The sequence below is a fragment of the Syngnathus typhle genome, linkage group LG5, assembly GCF_033458585.1.
Source record: "Syngnathus typhle isolate RoL2023-S1 ecotype Sweden linkage group LG5, RoL_Styp_1.0, whole genome shotgun sequence".
Lineage (NCBI taxonomy): Eukaryota > Metazoa > Chordata > Actinopteri > Syngnathiformes > Syngnathidae > Syngnathus > Syngnathus typhle.
Genome location: NC_083742.1, coordinates 5407638 through 5425649, shown reverse-complemented (window position 1 = coordinate 5425649; position 18012 = coordinate 5407638). Strand labels below are relative to the sequence as shown.

Genomic DNA, 18012 nt, shown 5'->3' with positions numbered 1-18012 from the left:
ACACACGCAGGGAGGCAATGGGACGATCATTGGGACTTAAAAAAAAAAATAATAATAATAATAATTTAAAAAAAAATTCATAAGAATTGGGTGCGTATTATACATGGGTACAGGCTTTTTTCCAGCATCAGCATGCCATTTTTAGGGTGCGTATTATACATGGGGGCGCACTATACACGGAAAAAAACTGTAAAATAAATTATATACAGCACCAGTCAAATGTTTACACAAGACTGATTTAATACACTTGAATAGTGTAGGAAAGTATGTAATGAAACCAAAACATTGAACAAATTGCTGCAATACACAGCCACATCCAGTTCTTCTAAGTGAAAAATATACAAACCTATTTTTGCAATAGGTTTGGGCAGATAGGTGAGCTGCTGTCAAAAAAAAAACATTTTAGTATATAAGTGTCTCCTTTATGTGTGTATTATGAAATTGGTCCAAGTTAGTTTGGTCTCTTCTTTTATTTTAATCATTGATACAACAACAACAACAAAATCAACATGGCTGGCTCCAACATTTTCAAAGTCAAAGTCAAAATCAGCTTTATTGTCAATCTCTTCACATGTCAAGACACACAAAGAAACCGAAATTACGTTTTCTCTATCCCACGGTGACGAGACATATTACACGATAGACATACAAGTAAACGACACAATATAAAAACAAGAAGGCACAAACAATAAATAATAAGAGTGATGAATAAATAATAAATAAACAGATTTTTTACGTGCACTCAGAAGTGAAGTTTATCCCTGATAGACAAGTCTCGTCCACTGCTGGGCAAGAGGCTCAAAAAATATGTTTGCTGTAAAACTGGCAACTGCCATCTGGTTCTCATGATTCTTTTTCTTTTTCTAAAGCATGAAAAGCACGGTCCTTGTGAAAGTTTCCTGGCTTGGCAAAGTTAGAGTATTTATGCAGCACCAAATAACTTCCGCTGCTCAGATGCCTCTTTACCACAATAATCAACATGCCTTCATTTCCCATATCTCTAACCCGGAGTGTTAACTGAGCAAACGTTTTGTGAACTGACTTTGAACTGGCCGCGGTCTCCTTCGCTGTGCCGCATTTGTATGTTAGTGAAACATGAGACATTCCTGGAACATGTAGGAAGAGATGCATGCTGGAGCCATAACTCACTTGCCTTCCGCATGGGAGTCGAGGAACATAATGACAAAGAGTGTACGGCTCCCAGCATCTTGCAGGAATGTCAGTAATGGGAGAGCGAGAGAAGTTCTCCTGGCCAATTGGAACGCTTTGAATAATTAAAGTGATCGGCTTAATTAGCTCAATTACGTTAATTTGACCACGGAACACGGCCATATGGTGAAAGGAAACAAAAGAGGGGGGAACTAATTAAAAGTAAAATAATGAGGATTTTAATTAACTGGCTCCCCAGACAGCGGAGCGCAGGGATCAGGAGCCTGCTACCATAATTAAAGTGCTGTAACGCTGGCAACATCTTCTCTCTTTCTTATATCTATGAGGGCTCTATCCATCTAATTAAATCTGTAAATAAATTAGCAACATTGAGGGTTCCTGCTTGACTTAACTGCCGAGAATCCACCCGCACCTTCCCAATAACACGCTCACCTCACTCTGTGCAGACAATGCAAGTCATACAGACAAGGGTTGAGCTAAGGTCACCAATTAACAGTTTTGGGGATGTGGGGAAATAGTTGTGTCAATTCCGCGCCGATCAAGACTGCCTGATTTTGCTTCCTCCTGCGACATTTTGAAAGAACACTGGCGCACATTTATCCAAAGAATGCCAAGCAGAGGTGACGTGGCGACAGCTTCATGGGTCACATCAGCGACGTGCTGTGAGGTTCAAGGCTGGTGGGACACTGACTTCATCTCAGTCAAATTTACAAACCTAATATAAACCAAAAGTATAGTTTTTTTGTCAACAATTTATCTGTGAACGGTATGACCACGTGACTGTCACATGTTTATACGGTTCACTATGTGAGCTGAGTTATCACTCCTTCTGTTGTTTTAAGATGATCTGTTCCCATGCAAAACCAACCTGCTAAACTTTATCTATCACCGTGTGAAAGTAGCTGCTATTTCTCAATAAAACTCTCTCAATGTTACAGGTGAGCACCTTGAATATTAATTTAATAAGCACTTATAAGTTCTGAATGAACTCTGGCACCTCCTAGTAAATACGGAGCAAGCAACCATCCAACAATAAAATAAAAACATTTTTTTTATTTTCTCAGTATGCTTCACGTCATTGTCCATCTACATTGTGAAGCACCAGCAAATGAGTTCTGAAGCTTTTGGCCTAATATGGCGGATAATGTTGCCTGGAATAATTTAATTGTTTTTTCCACGAGAGTCATGTCATCAATAAATGAAAGGGAACCAGTTTCATTGGCGTCCATTCATGGGCACACCCTGGCACTACCACCACCACGCTTCACTGAGGAGTAGACGCAACTGCCTTTGCAGACTTTAAAATGATGCATTTCAGCTTGAAGCAACGTTAGACTTAACTGCATGAGAAGTGTATGGGTTGGTTCAGCATTAAAGAAAATTTGTCGTTTCAAAGAACCCATTTGTTTGAGCAGCGTTCAAATGATTTTGAAGCTTCATTAAGTAAAATTATTATACACTGTCAAGAGGCCAGGCTACATCGGAACATTTAAAAGGTTGTATGCCCACGGGAAGTGTGCACTTGGGCATTAATTTGAATGTCAAATCTGGCAGTCTCGAAGAGCCTTGAGGGAATTCCTCTCATCACAAACTGTGTCTGTGTAACAACATCCCACTTTTAAATACAATGACGGAATAACTGTTTCTCAAGAATTTTCCACATGCAACGTTGAAGTAAAAAAACAACATGACTGAAAAAGACTCCAATGTGATGTGGTCCACAATGATATGTGGCTTCTTCATTTGTGTCCTCAGTGTGTGTACTCAGTGAAGCCCTGCAACATGTATGTATGTATGTATGTATGTATGTATGTATGTATGTATGTATGTATGTATGTATGTATGTATGTATGTATGTATGTATGTATGTATGTATGTATGTATGTATGTATGTATGTATGTATGTATGTACGTACATATGTATGTATACTAACTTGGTGGCCTCTAAACAGTCCAAAGAAGAGTTTCATAAATCAGACCTCAGCTCTGTGTGAAAGACTGCCAGCTTCTGTGAATTCCCCCAGAAATGTATGGTTGATTGATTGCTATCATTTTTCGGATTGTCACACTATTTGCTCTTTGTTTTATTGGATTATGATTTATATACTATTACTTTTATCATTGTGTTTATATCACTTTTTCATTTTGGCTTATTGTTTGCCTTGTATAGCATTTTAAGTCATTTGTCGCATGGGAAAACAAATGGAATAAGAGCATACCCCAACTTTACAACCATCAATGGTTTAGTGTTCTATTGTGTGTACGGTCTGGAACTGTTTGGATTATAACAGTGTTTATTATTTTTGCATTCATACACTACAACAAGAAACTCCAAAATTGCCCCCCTTCCTTTTTCTTGAATATTATTCATCTGAAGCCGGTAAATCAAATATCCTCAGGTCACTGAGCATCTGGGTTTAAGTTGACAAATGTGTTTTCAATTTTCTATGGCTTCTTTATGTTTTGGGTGAAAAATATCAGGGATGGAACCACGGAAATGTGATGATAACACACAGTTGATAGCACATGAGATTGTGTGGGAAACAGTCTCCGTCGATCCATCGACGGATCGGTCGACGGATCTGTCAACCGATCCGTCGACCGAGCCGTCAACTTATCCGTCCACTTATCCGTCCGTCCGTCCGTCCGTCCGTCCGTCCGTCCATCCATCCATCCATCCATCCATCCATCCATCCATCCATCCATCCATCCATCCATCCATCCATCCATCCATCCATCCATCCATCCATCCATCCCTTTAAAAAAACTGCTAGTTTCCATGCATACCTCACAGGCCGCATGGCCAAACCTGGAGCTTACTGATATTTGTGTCTTCCATCAGGGGATATTTTATGGAGTTGACTTTTTAATTGCTTGTTTCTGGAGTGCCTGCAGCTGAGTTACTCTTTTGTTAGCTGCCTATTTCTCGAAATGTGTCTGTGAAGCCTTTTTGTGTATTGCCAAATTTAAAGATCACAAAAATGTGCCCGCTGCGTGCAAACGTGTACGGATCTGCATAATAAATTTACAAGTGTAAGTAAGTGCTCCTTCCAACGTGAATACCACTGTGAATTTCCTCCTCAGGTACTGGGAAAAAGTCTTAAAATTGATTGATTGATTGATTGATTGATTGATTGATTGATTGATTGATTGATTGATTGATTGATTGATTGAACATTTCTTGATCCCCGGGGGTGGGGAAATTCAGGCCCCAGCAGTATCCATACCACAGCCTCAAAGCCAAAAGTTTAAAATCAATGACATTTCAATTCAGTTGGTATAATACAAAGTTTCCAATAAACATTTATGCATTATTTAAGAGCTAATAAAACCTTTTAACTTGTTTCTACCTTGCATGGGAGTATGAATATTGCTAAGGGGGGGCTGTTGGCAAGCATCACCTTTATCATTAGAGAAGCAATGAACAAACTGTTGTCAGATGACCGTCTTGGGATGGAGCTGCTTTGTTTGTCTTGGGACAGTTTTTGTGAAAGCTGGGAAAGCTGGCCAGACCCTCGTCAACCCCCCACTCCATCAAACCAGGTGGAACACACGTGCGTTCATTAGCGCCCTTTAATGAGGAGCAGATGCAACAATGCCACCTCTCACGCTACCCCCGCCTCCGTTTCTCTCGCACACACATGCGCACAAAAACTTTGGCAGATACACATGCTGTGAAAATACACCACTTAATCTGTGACGCTAAGAAGGCTCATGGTTGCAATTCTAACATGTATTTGAATTTATGAACATACAAAATTTGCACAGAACGTGGTACTGCCACATAAACAGACCCATATTTAAATTCTGGTCCATTCATTTTGCGCTATCAGGACAGGGTCTTTCTCAGCTAAGATGAGTGGGCCTCATTTGTCCAATTTAGATGAATGACTAGGCTAGCACGTCCGCCTCACAGTTAGGAGGGTTGCGGGTTCGATTTAACCTCCGGCCCTCCCTATTTGAAATTTGCACGTTCTCCCCGTGCCCGCGTGGGTTTTCTCTGGCCACTCCGGTTTCCAACCACATCATAAAAACATGCTTGATAGGCCGATTGAGCAGTCCAAATTGCCCCTAGGTGTGAGTGCGCGTGCGGATGGTTGTTCATCTCTGTGTGCCCTGCAATTGGCTGGCAACCGGTTCAGGGGGTCCCCTTCCTACTGCCTGATGACTGCTGGGATAGGTTCCAGCATGCTCGCAACCCCCGTGGGGACAAGCGTTATAGAAAATGGATGAATGGATGGGTTATTGACCAAACTGATATTGAACAAAATGTCATATCTCATCTTTTTATTTCACAGACAAGCTTTTGAATTATGGAAATCACGTATGTTTCACTCTGTGTTTTCAGACCACACCTCCCAAAGCACATCAGTTTCCTAAACCAGAAGGTTCACAAGGTGCACAATTGCAGACCAATCGTCTGCAATTGTGCTCCATGTGAGTTTTCCAACTGCTTTTGACCAGAAGGCTGGGCTTTAAAGTCACTATCCCCTAATTGGCCGTTAAAGCTAACTTGCAACATCCCAGCCTTGTTTTCTAATTGAAGCCTCTAAAATGAGAGAGCAGGAGGGGGCCGTCATTATGTTTGCACTCAGCGTGGGGCCACAATCCCCCCAAACTGTAAGCCTACATTATATGCATTTACTTCAACATGGGTTTGCATTTCAAATAAAAATACTGCATATAAAACAATTGTCATATTATTACTATTATTATTATTATTATTATTACTATTATCAATGGATACAAGGATCTGATTTCTGGCTTGTTACTAATTTGTCAGAGAAAACGTATCCCTCTCCATGTAAGGAAAACTACTCAAACATCTCTGACTTGGAAAGAGTCAAGTGCACAAGCAGGAAGAATGTGCTCATTGGTAGACATCAAGCTGAAATGCCAGATGGTTTGTGTGTGAGAGTGCATATGTGAGTGAGTGCGTGTGTTTGTGCGTGTGTGCGTGAGAGAGAGTGAAAGAGAACGAGCAAGAGAGGGAGAGAATGATTTGGCATTTCAGACAGAGATATCAGTGCAGAGGGTGAGAGGTGCACAGTGCACGTTTGCAAAGGGCGGGGGCCATCCAGCCTCTCTCAAACAGTGCCGCTTGTGGTTTTTCTGACTCAACCTGCGCCCTGCCATGAGACAATATTAGCCGAGATGATGGGGGGGTCGGGGGTCCCTGTGGTTCTGCCAGGTGTCTGGTCCTGGTTTCCTAGCTTGATAAGCAGGGCTGCTTCTGCCCTCCTCAGTAAAACTTACGCCTTTTGGAAATGCCAGTGCGGGGCTGAGGGCAGATGGCGCCCATTGCAGCCTCACCTCACTGAACCACGAGGGAACACATGCTTCTTATCAGCACCCATGCACCTGCACAGTCACACAATGGGAGACCAGTGATGTGTTTCCGAGGGTGGAGTTGAGTTGGTGGAAGACAAATACAATGGCAGGCAGGAACTAGTGTCCTGTTAACCACGTAGCAAAGTCGATTGTGCTTCAGTATGAAATAAGACTTTTTTTTTCCAACCTAAAAGTTTGAGTCTGCCTTTGACTATTGCTTTTGAACAGTTTTTTTTTCTTTTTTTTCCCTTTTTTTTCTTAGTGGAGGTTTGCAAAGGTACTGCTGGTTAAGAGATCATTCACGCAACTGCCACCTCTAATCTATGGCCCCATTTTTTGCACTGAAACAGAGCACCAGGTGTGTGCTGAGAGGTGAATGTCACGATTGATTTTTTTTTTAGTTTGCTGATAAAAAGCAAACAGTTGTTATTGTCTATTTGAGCGTTTAAAAAACCCGCTTAGGACAAACAACTGGCCAGCTTTCAGAGGTTAAGTTGATAGATGTCGAATTTTCAGAATGTGGGCAGCTAAATAATGCCCGATTGCTCGTCTGTGCGTGTGTGTGTGTGTGTGTGTGTGTGTGTGTGTGTGTGTGTGTGTGTGTGTGTGTGTGTGTGTGTGTGTGTGTGTGTGTGCGTGCGTGGGCGTACGAGCATGTATTTATGCACGTGTGTGTTTTCTGTAATTGCGTAAACCAATGAGGACTGATAAGCCGAGTGGAGCCAGACAGCAGACACTTAAAAGATGTCTGCATTGATAATAAAGGGAGAGTTTTGTATAACCAACCTCACTTACATACACACAATGAAACACTTACTGTATCAGGAGCCTGAGTATCTTGGGAGCTATGATTCTTCAAAAAAAAAAAAAAAAGAATAAGAAAGCCAGTACATAATTTGATCTTGTAGGTGCAGGGATGCCAGTAAAGCTCAAGTTGGATTCTGATCTCTGGGATCTTATCAGGACCCTGTTTATGAAGTACTGAAGCACATAGAGGCAGCATTCTCTCAAGCCACCACTCGTCATTAAGGTGAGTGTAATTCACTGTGCTAATATGGGAAATTCGAAAATGTGAATGTCTGCAGACTGTAGTGATATATACTACCATGGGACACACGGTTTTGAAGCAGGCAGTAGTTTGAAAGCGCTATGATCTCAATCACTTGACATCCCGCATGGCACTGTTGTGCATAAGCTTGGCCTTGAAACCCATCAGAAAGGAGGTTAAACGCTAATTGACTGCATGTTGTCATAGTGCATAAATTGTGAACTGAGTATCTGCACAAGGACATCATCAGTGTTTGCGAGTGTGTCGTGCCCCTCACCCCATCCCTCCCACCTGCGTTTTTGAACTTGCGGATGAAGCCATCTGTACTTCTCTCTGGAGAACCAGAGCTCCCTTTCCTCCCTGTCCTTCCCTCATTTTCTGCTACTGTTGAAATGCGAAAATTGTTTCTGCTCTAGTTGGGATCGGTGGTGTTGATAGACATTGTAGACACAATTATACGGAAGAGTTTCTTTGAGAGGCGATTCTGTCATTGGTGTTTGGCCTGCGGGACATGTCATTCTACCAAACTACCTTCCCTGGAACACCCCTCCTCAAGGGAAAAAAGTCCAAAACAACACTAGTGAAAAAGACATTGCGAGTGAAGATTCTCTGTGATTTCTGCTTTGTATCATGGTCATTGATACCCCATTACGAGTCCTTGTTTGTTTTATTGTCCCTTTCTGAATGACATCAAACCATATCTGAATCTTGAATTAACTTGAGTAACAACACATCACAATGATGATGACTCTTGTGTGTTGCAACAGAGCAAGCAATATGAGAAGACTTGTGATTCCTCCTGGATATGAGCTGCCCATAACTACTGACTCACGCTCCACCTATCAGGCAGAAGTTCCAAAGCTTTTTGAGATGATTAGATTTTTACAGTGGCTGTTTAATTTCAATTTCATTTTCTCTGTGAATCTTTTTTGCCGTCTGTGTTAAGACAACAAAAAAGTCATTTTATTCTCACCAATGACTAATGGTTCATTATGTATGATGAGCATTTCATTTTCTCTGCAGTGTTCAATCATCACTGTTTAACCTGAGATGAGCAAGGATGAGGGAAACATCGTGCTGTGCTGAAGCACCTCACCTAAGTACTGTTGAAAGGTCCAATATAACTTGCAGGTAGGCACACATTGAGCTTGTAAACAGACACAAATATGAAGGTGCGGAGGGAACTGAGAGAACTGTTTATCGGTTAAGTGAAGTGGACCATCACAGACGGAGTCATGCAAAGGCCAAGGAAGTGATGGAGGGAACGATTAGAGGAGAGCAAAAGCGGTATGGAGGAGGGGGAGGCAAAGGCAGCATTCCCGAGGAGGACTCTGTCCCACTTTTTGTAACCGGACACTCATGTTTCCCCAAGGAGATTGTCTTTTGAAGTTTTCTGTTCTTCTTAGAGGATATTATAGAGTAGTGTCATGTTTTTAGCCAAATGTGAGACCCTATGCAGCGCATCATAGGGAAAAAATGATCAGAGCTAATATTCTTTATCCCCTTGTCTTTCAATATAAAATATAGAAGATTTGGGGGTCAAACACAAATCTCCCCACGAATTGCCCCAACTTAGCAATCACTAGGTTTCTCTTGAGGTCTCATAAAAGCTGTAATAAGCCCAATGCCAGGTGAATCAGTAGCGCTCTGTTCCGAGCACAGTGCTAATAGGCTATAAATGAGCCCATGTGGTTCATTTGCTGTTCAGGGAGGTAGCGGCCTAGCAATTCTCAGCCAAAGACTTTGCAAAACACAGGGACCACCAAAGAGGAACGTGAAACCTAAACTACACTTCTCCTACACTTCCTTTAATGGGTGGCTCATTAAAAAATAAAAACTTGCCCCATTCTGACTTGGAAGCCTGAAGGAGTTGATGTGAGTGCAGTTATCCTTGAAAAATTTCACATGATTTTCAGTAGTTTTGCTGAAACAAGCTTTGCATTAGTAAAGGTATATCCAGAAATGTATGCACATTTTAACTTCAGCCATATTTGTGAGTGGAGCGAGTGATTGAGCAAAGCAAGCAGGTGGCACAATGGAAAGGCCAAGTTAAAAAGATGTCTTGCTTTAAACAAAAAAAGACAAAAAGGAGAATTCATGTTTAATTAGTATAGCTCGTATCTCTCACTGAGCTGCGAATTCTGCGGGTGAGAGAGAGAGAGCAAGAGAAAGAAAGAGGGAATTAGGAAGAGAGAGAAATAATGTCAAAAATGTCATATTTTATCAATTCTCAAAGAGTGAATTTTCTCAGGATAATAAATAATGATAAATGAAAATAGTTTCAATACTGAAAAGAGTATGATGATGTTTCAATTGATTATTATTGTTTTCCTATTTCTGTTTTTTCTTTAACCCAAACTTTGTCACAGGGTTACAGTTACACATTCCCAAAGTCACAAATGCTATTAACCTTTGCTTAGTTTAATTCTCAAATAGTAGTCAATTTGACTGGTTCCACTCTGTGGGCTCCAGACCTGTTGGCACGACATGCCCACCTTTAGCATCAGATCAATCCCAGCACATTCTGTTTGTGCAGCTTGCTTTCCAACCCTGATACAATACTTTATCATTGTGCAGAACAAACTATCAAAACCTATGTTCTGTGGAGGGGCAGCAGCGAGTTCATCAAAGTTGCTTCAGAACATTTCACTAACTTGGTTGAGACTTGTGGTCTACTGTAAAAGTATTTCTATCACATTTTGTGGGGGCGTCTATTTTGATCAAAATTTGTAGGTGCGTCTGTGAGTCCATTGTGAAGTAAAAATGTAGTGCTTCTTGATGGATCTCATTTAACTGATTACTTTGGTTCACAAAAATGAAAATGCACAGCAATGGAAACAATATTAACTAGAATCTTAAGAACACAATCAAAACAGCACATTTTAGAATTAGAAATGTGCAAAATGTGCAATGAGGACCAAGAAAGAAAAACAATTTCAATTTACGTACACAAACAATGTAAAAGTGATGCATATCTGTAGTAATTCTGTAATTCTGTTTACATTCACTGATCAAATGCATAAGTAACACCTCAAATATCAATACAAGCCAACGCCAAAACAGAATTGACCAATTATAAATTCATCACACAAATAACAAATGTTTCATATACAGGATTGTCTCAGAAAATTAGAATATTGTGATAAAGTTCTTCATTTTCTGTAATGCAATTAAAAAAACTAAATTGTCATTTATTCTGGATTCATTACAAATCAACTGAAATATTGCAAGCCTTTTATTATTTTAATATTGCTGATTATGGCATACAGCATAAGAAAACTCAAATATCCTATCTCAAAATATTAGAATAACATGAAAAAGAAAACTAGTAGGGTATTCAACTAATCACTTGAATGGTCTAATTAACTCGAAACCCTGCAAGGGTTTCCTGAGCCTTGAAAAACACACAGCTTGGGTCAGTAAACTAAATCACAAGAATGGGGAAGACTGCTGATCTGACACCCTCCATCAGGATGGTAAGACACAAAAAGAAATTTCTCAAAGAGCAAGCTGTTCACAGAGTGCAGTTTCAAAGCACATCCACAAAAAGTCTGTTGGAAGGGGGAAATGTGGCAGGAAACGCTGCACGACCATGAGAGATGACTGGAGCCTTAACAGCATTGTGAAGAAAAGTCGCTTCCAGAATTTGGGGGAGCTTCAAAAACAGTGGACTGAAGCTGGAGTCCAGGTATCAAAAGCCACTGTTCAAAGCAAAATCCAAGTTGCTTGAAATCCAGTGTGATGGTTTGGGGAGCCATGTCAGCTGCTGGTGTTGGTCCACTGTGTTTCATCAAGTCCAGAGTAAATGCAGATTTTAGAGCACTACATGCTTCCGTCTATGGAGATGATGATTTCATTTTCCAGCATGATCTGGCACCTGCCCACAGTGCCAAAACCACCAGTAAATGGTGTACTGACCATGGCATTACGGTCCTCGATTGGCCTGCCAATTCCCCTGACCTGAACCCCATAGAGAATTTGTGGGGTATTGTGAAGAAGAAGCTGAAAGACACCAGCTGATTGCCTCCATGCCAGTAATCCGTGTAAAAGGATTCCCAAACAAGTACTGAGTGCATAAATGGACATTTTCAAATTTTTGATTTTGTTTTGCTGTTATAAATCTTTTTTTTTTTTTACTTGGTCTGAGGAAATATTCTAATACTTTGAGATAGGATATTTGAGTTTTCTTAAGCTGTATGCCATAATCAGCAATATTAAAATAATAAAAGGCTTGCAATATTTCTGTTGATTTGTAATGAATCCAGAATGTATGACACTTTTGAATTAGCATCTTTCCGCTAAGCCGTTAGCCTGCCCAGTACTTCTTGTTAACATGTTACACGCACAGATGTATAATATTTATATTTCGAATATTTATCAAAAAAATTCAGTATGTTATTTACACTGTTAATGTATTATTTACGTTTGAAACAATTATTTAATGTTCTAAGAATAAAATATGCCCTTAAATTGTTTTATATACATTTATTGACACACAAAAAGATGTACAGATAAAAGAAAGAAAAAAAAATTACAGATGAGAGGGTGAGCATACTTCACGGATTTCACTTATCGAGGGTGGTTTTTGGAACCAATTATCTGCGATAAACGAGGGATTACTGTAATTCCTTACTCATTCAGTTTTGTAATTGACATAATGTTTTGGTAACACATCACTTGTTGGTAACTGCCAGATGAAAATACATTTTTAATCTCATTATCCCCAAACCAGTTATGCGTAAGAGAAAGAATAAGTGTGAGAAACCAAAAAGACCTTGTGTATGCAATGCATGTACTGCATGTGACTGTTCATTAATGAGTGGGAACTGGTGTGTACCTGTGTGTGTTGGTGGGGCCGGGGGGTATAAATTTGCATCCTTGCATTCTCCCTCTGCTAGGTGGGTTAGAGAGGCTGTTATATAAATGGTAAGGTATAACTCAAATAAGAAATGAGTTATTTAAAGAGCAGGGAGCATGCTTTTAAAAATATTATTATATATATGCAGTGGTGGAGGAAAGCTGCAGTCAGAGGGGTGTCCATGAAGAAGCAGTTATCGGCATTGAGAGCCTGCACCTTGCACTGGAGAGTCAATTCACACTTCGCCTCTCCTTCAAAACAACAGTCTCAAACTATTTCTGTATGTTGTTGAAGTTATTTACAAGCTCCATATTTTACTTCATTGTCACTTTGTTTGGTGCTAGGCACTCATTGCTAAAAGTATGCTCTACACATCCCAGAGATCAATCAGCCGTACTAATACCGTATTTTCCGCACTTTAAGGCGCACCGGATTATAAGGCGCACCTTCAATGGATGGCCCATTTTAAAACTTTGTCCATATATAAGGCGCACCGGATTATAAGGGGCGCCTTCATGAATGGCCCATTTTAAAACTTTGTCCATTTATAAGATATATACATTTGGCCCGCAGGCTGGACTGTGGACACGCCTGCTGTAGTGGCTCAATATTGGTCCATATATAAGGCACACCGGATTATAAGTCGCACTGTCGGCTTTTGAGAAAGTTGGAGGTTTCAAGGTGCGCCTTATAGTGTGGAAAATACGGTACCCAATTTTTTCAGTTGTGTGGCTATTGCTGCTCAAATTATTTTTTTCACACAAAATTCACCAAGCAAAATCAAAAAGTCCAGTGAAGAGATATTTTGTGACATAAAAGAAAATACTTCATCAAAAGTGCTGGCTTTAAAGGCCTGTAGGCCAAATGTGGTCTGCCATGTAATTTAATGTGTCAGGGGGAAGCTTAAAAGACTTCATTGCCTTAAAATAATTAAGTCACATGCATTGACCAAGAACTACTTTTCCCACAATGCATAAAATTACGGTAACCGCAAAGTGGCATCCTTCCATTTGTAGGCAGCAAAGAAGATTTTTCAACAGGAAGAATCGAGAAATGCAAATATGGAGCCGAGTTATTTCTTAAAAGCAGATCTGTAATCATGAATAATGAGGCCTAAAATGGTCCTGAACTGGATGATTTAATTCATTCGTTTGCTTGTTCATTTGTTCGCTTGTTCGTTTGTTCGTTGGTTTGTTTGTTTGTTCGTTCGTTCATTCATTTAGTTGCAGGGATGGCGGTTTATGCTCTTTACTCTAACATTCTGGCCCTTATTAGTGTGTTTGATGTGGTCATACTGCTTAAATATTAAGCCAATGACACCACAGTTTAACGTTGGTATTAATGGAACAAATAAAGTTCTAGTTAGCACACAGGCTTTCAATGGACATGTTTCGATTGAACAAACTTAATTTTCTTCCTTGTTGTCTTCTTGCTACATGATGCGTGAATTCATATGGAGTCATTTTAGAGAATTTTATGACGAAAAAAAATTGCGAGTGTGAAGCTGCACATTGAACATCATTATTTAATCACTCAGGTCCCTGTTTTTGTAGACAGCATGGTACATTTGACATAAACACTGTCACATCCTTATTTTCATTCTGGGGTGAAATCTCGTACGGCGTGTTTGGGAATTTGGTAGACTGCACTAAGGTACAAGGGTGCTCTGGTGGACCAAGGGCATTTTCTTTTACATGCTGCTGGCTCATCTGATATTTAGGTGACAGAAAGTAGACAGGATTTTTGATCAGGAAAATGTTGGTACAGATGCAATTTTGGCGGATTTGATCGAGCTGCAGGCCACCAGATTCTGACGTCAGCAAATGTTTGTGGTGGGTCATTGTATTTTATTTATAAATATGATAACAGGGTGCACTGAGCCCTCTAATTCATAAAATCTAATTCATTAAACGCATGATTAGTCTTTTTGCGTTGTTAAGTCCCCACTTCACAGTGGCATGTGCTAGTGTTGTCAAAAGAACCGATACTTTCTGCACCAATTCGGTAAAAACACGCTAAAAATACGTCGATACCTGCTTTTTTGTGGTACCGACTACCGAGTATTTAACTTTTCACTCGATTCTTGCCGGAACTGAAGGGGGCAGTATACGCATGCGAGCAGCAGGTAGTTTCTCAAACGTGAGACATGTTTGGCAAAAAGAAGACGTCTGGTCACCCTAAACCGGAGCAATAATAGATTCGAACAAGCCAACGTGCAAAAATTGCTTGAGGGGTTTGAGGCTTGAGAGGCTCCATGCCATTGCTGCTCTTTTTCAATGAATATAGTTGAATATTGTTATTTATTAACAGTCTTGCTAGTTTTCATAGCTGTACGACTTGAAGGCGCTATGTCAGTGCTGCTCTTTTTTAATGTATAAAGTTTACTACATGGTTTAAGCAGTTTTAAATAAATTTGTGATTTTAAAAGCGGATTCTGTTTTTTTGTTGTTTTTTACCATGGTACCGAATTAGTATCGAGAATTGTGGTAAATCACAGGTATTGGTACAGACTACAGAAATTCTGGTCTTGTGACATCACAATCATTCGCACAGTTAGACTGCTAGACGTGCTGAACATCAAAATAGGGCCCACAGTATTATGGTATGGCTTCTTCTGGAGTTGTCAGACATCAATCTCTTTATTTCCTTGGTGAATCATATTTAAAATATAACATATATATATTACATTTGACATGTAGAAATGCATTCACCAGACAAGTAGTAAGCAGTGACGGCTACAGCATTATCACACAATGAAACACAGATATTAAAAACCATATGTTTCTGGGGGACAAACCACATTGCTTTGATAACAGCATGTTTGAAAGATGGAAAGATTTCTTTCCCTTTGCCTAGCATATCAGCATATATTAATGACAAGTGCACTCAACACGAGTAGTATCTGGAGATATTGCGTCTATCTCAAAAGGTTGAAGCAGTGGCTAGATTAGAGTCTGGTGTGAATCGATAAACACTGTCAAACACCTCAGGGGGTCCCCCCAATTTTCCCACAAACCACTATAGCCCCCTAGGCAGAGAGAAACAATGGTGGGGCATCAATACCTACAATTGGGACAAGGTAGAACAGAAGAGACATCAACCAAAATCACACAAGTGGGTCAGCTTTCCTCTAGACAGTAAATGGGTGCGCAATTGTTTGCATCAATTGAAACCTGTGGGAGATGGAGGACACGATGGGGAAGGGGTGCCATTAGAAGTGCATTGGTATAGAAGGTGGGTGCTTGGGAGGTGAATGGGGAGTGGAGGTTTTTAAAGCAAGACGAGATGGGGGGTATAGGTGTTTTCAATTACCGACAAATTCAGAGCAATTTCCTCCTCTTTCTGCCCACACCGCCAACTGAGAGGCTGATGGGAGGCCTGAACAAAGAGGCATGGAGATCGCGATTGTCTGACTGTGGGTTGGTGGGGAGGAGCAGGAGGGGGTTGGTTTTTGTCCATCTGCCTTGCTCATCTTTTTTCTGTCACCTTGCTGCTAGGATTCCCCTTTTTTGTCACTGGCTGCAAACATGAACATGTCACATGTCTGCTCTCCAGTGCCTTGGACAGCGCCCCACTCTTGCTTACATTGTTCACAGCCACACCTACAAAGTAATCAGCGCTCATTGCCTGATGCCAACTCATCACTAGACCTGCTCCCGCCTCATTAACTCTCCTACTTAAACCCGACGTTCCCGTCACTCCTGGTCTGTTCGTCTGGCTTACTAACTGTCGGTTTGTTACCTGTTTCGGCGATCTGCCTGTTATACCTGTTCTGACTCCCATTGTCGACCTTGCTTACATGTTTGGCCAACCATTCCTGAACACTGCCCGCACAAACTTTCTGCCATGAACCGCCTTGATCGTACTGAGAGGAGGCGTCAGCCAGATTTCTGGATAACTCGGTTCATTAGTTCAGCTAGTGGAGCAACTCCAGAAGCGGCAACATGTCCCAGGAGCTGGCCCGACTTCTCCAGGCTTAAGTGTTTTAGCCACCCCTCTGCCTCCCCCTCACCTGAACAACTCCTGCCTGGACGTGACACGCTGCTTTTGATGGCTTCGTATGCAGTTACTGGACCTGTCTTCTTCACAGCTGCAGCCTCTGGGCCTCTCTCGCTGCCCCGCCAGCTGCAGTTCCCTGCCTTTTTGCCTCAACTGCAGCCTATGGTCTTGTTCACTCGATTGCTGCGGTCTCTGATCTCATCCTTTTGACAGCTGCAGTACCTTGTCTCGACATCTGCAGTTCCCTGTCTCGTTGCTTCAACAGCTGTAGCTCCCTGTCTTATCACTTGGACAGCTGCAAACACCTGTTTTGTCATTTCGGCAGCTTGAGCACCAAGTCCAGTCTCCACGACAGCTACAGTCCTGACTCCAGTCTCCTCAACAGCTGCAGATTCCTGTCTCGTCACTTTGACAGTTGCAGGTTTCTGGTTCGTTGCCTTGGCTGTTGCAGCCCCAAGTCCGGTCTCGTCGACAGCCAATGCAACCTGTGGTCCCGTCGCCTCAGCAACCGCTGCAACATGCGGTCCCGTCGCCTCAACAGCCGCTGCGACCTGCGGTTCCGTCGCCTCAACAGCCGCTGCCCTGCGGTCCCGTTGCCTCGACTGCTGTGGCCTCCTGGCCCTGCCCTTTGATAGCCGCCACCCAATCTTGGTCCAGCAGCACACGTCAGCTTGTGGGTGATTGACGGCTGTATCCAAAGTCCGGAACCAAACACATTTAAAAAAAAAATAATCAAAAATTATATTTCTTTGCAGTTATGTATCTAAACATCAGAAACCTCAACACGGACAATAGTCTCGTCCTCCCTGATCTTGCACAGTTTGCAACATGAACATATGAAAGGACTGAAAGAAACCTATATCAACCATGTTACTCCCCTTGCTCCCCAACCAAGGATATACATAAGAATATTTGGACACTTTATCAATTCAGAAACCAAAACTACAAATCTTTAACAATGGATTTGTGCCGTCTATTTAGTAGTATCGTAGCGTTCAGTCACAATTGCAAAACCTTCAAGTAAATACAATGTGTGTGGGAACCCAAATCCCTAAAAAAACATTTTATTTCCACTGCATCATACACACTCGGTTTGACAAAGCTCTACATAAAGCAAATGCTTTCCCACTGTCAAAACCAGGAACTATGAGGTGCCGTTCTTTCTATAATTTTTCCAATATGGAACTCCACTTTTTTGCTGCAGTATTGTTTTTCTTGGTTCCTTCATTCTTGTTTTGAACAGAATGTGTCTCTAACCATGCCAAACAGCAATTTTAAGCATGGTAATTTCTGAAATGTCTAAGTAAACATGTGCACTTGCATTTTTGTGCGGAAAAAGGGCAACTGTACATCATATGTGTGGATAATATTTTTGGGAGCTTGTTTTAGAAAGACAAAGCAGGTCTGTAAGCAAATAATTAGGGCAAAAAACTGAGTTGGAGACTCTGGCAAAACATGAAGCTCTAAAAATTGAAAGGGAGTCACATATGCGAGACGATGTCAGAACGTGTGTTGATGTGTGTGCATGTGTGTTTTTTGTGTGTGTACAAGCGCAGGGGGTGGGGATGGGATTCTTTCTGGATGGTTAGTCTTATCTTCATGCGCA

General features: G+C 41.2%; 1 long non-coding RNA gene across 2 annotated transcripts; it reads left to right on the top strand.

Annotated features, from left to right (window-relative positions):
- Positions 1 to 7319: 7319 nt before the first annotated feature.
- LOC133154293 (uncharacterized) lies at positions 7320 to 17755 on the top strand. 2 transcript variants are annotated; one of them, XR_009714454.1, is made up of 3 exons: positions 7320 to 7531; positions 8573 to 8680; positions 12556 to 17755. It is a non-coding gene; the product is annotated as an uncharacterized LOC133154293 (long non-coding RNA). The 2 variants fall into 2 exon arrangements; XR_009714453.1 differs by having other exon boundaries at positions 8317 to 8680.
- Positions 17756 to 18012: the final 257 nt, after the last annotated feature.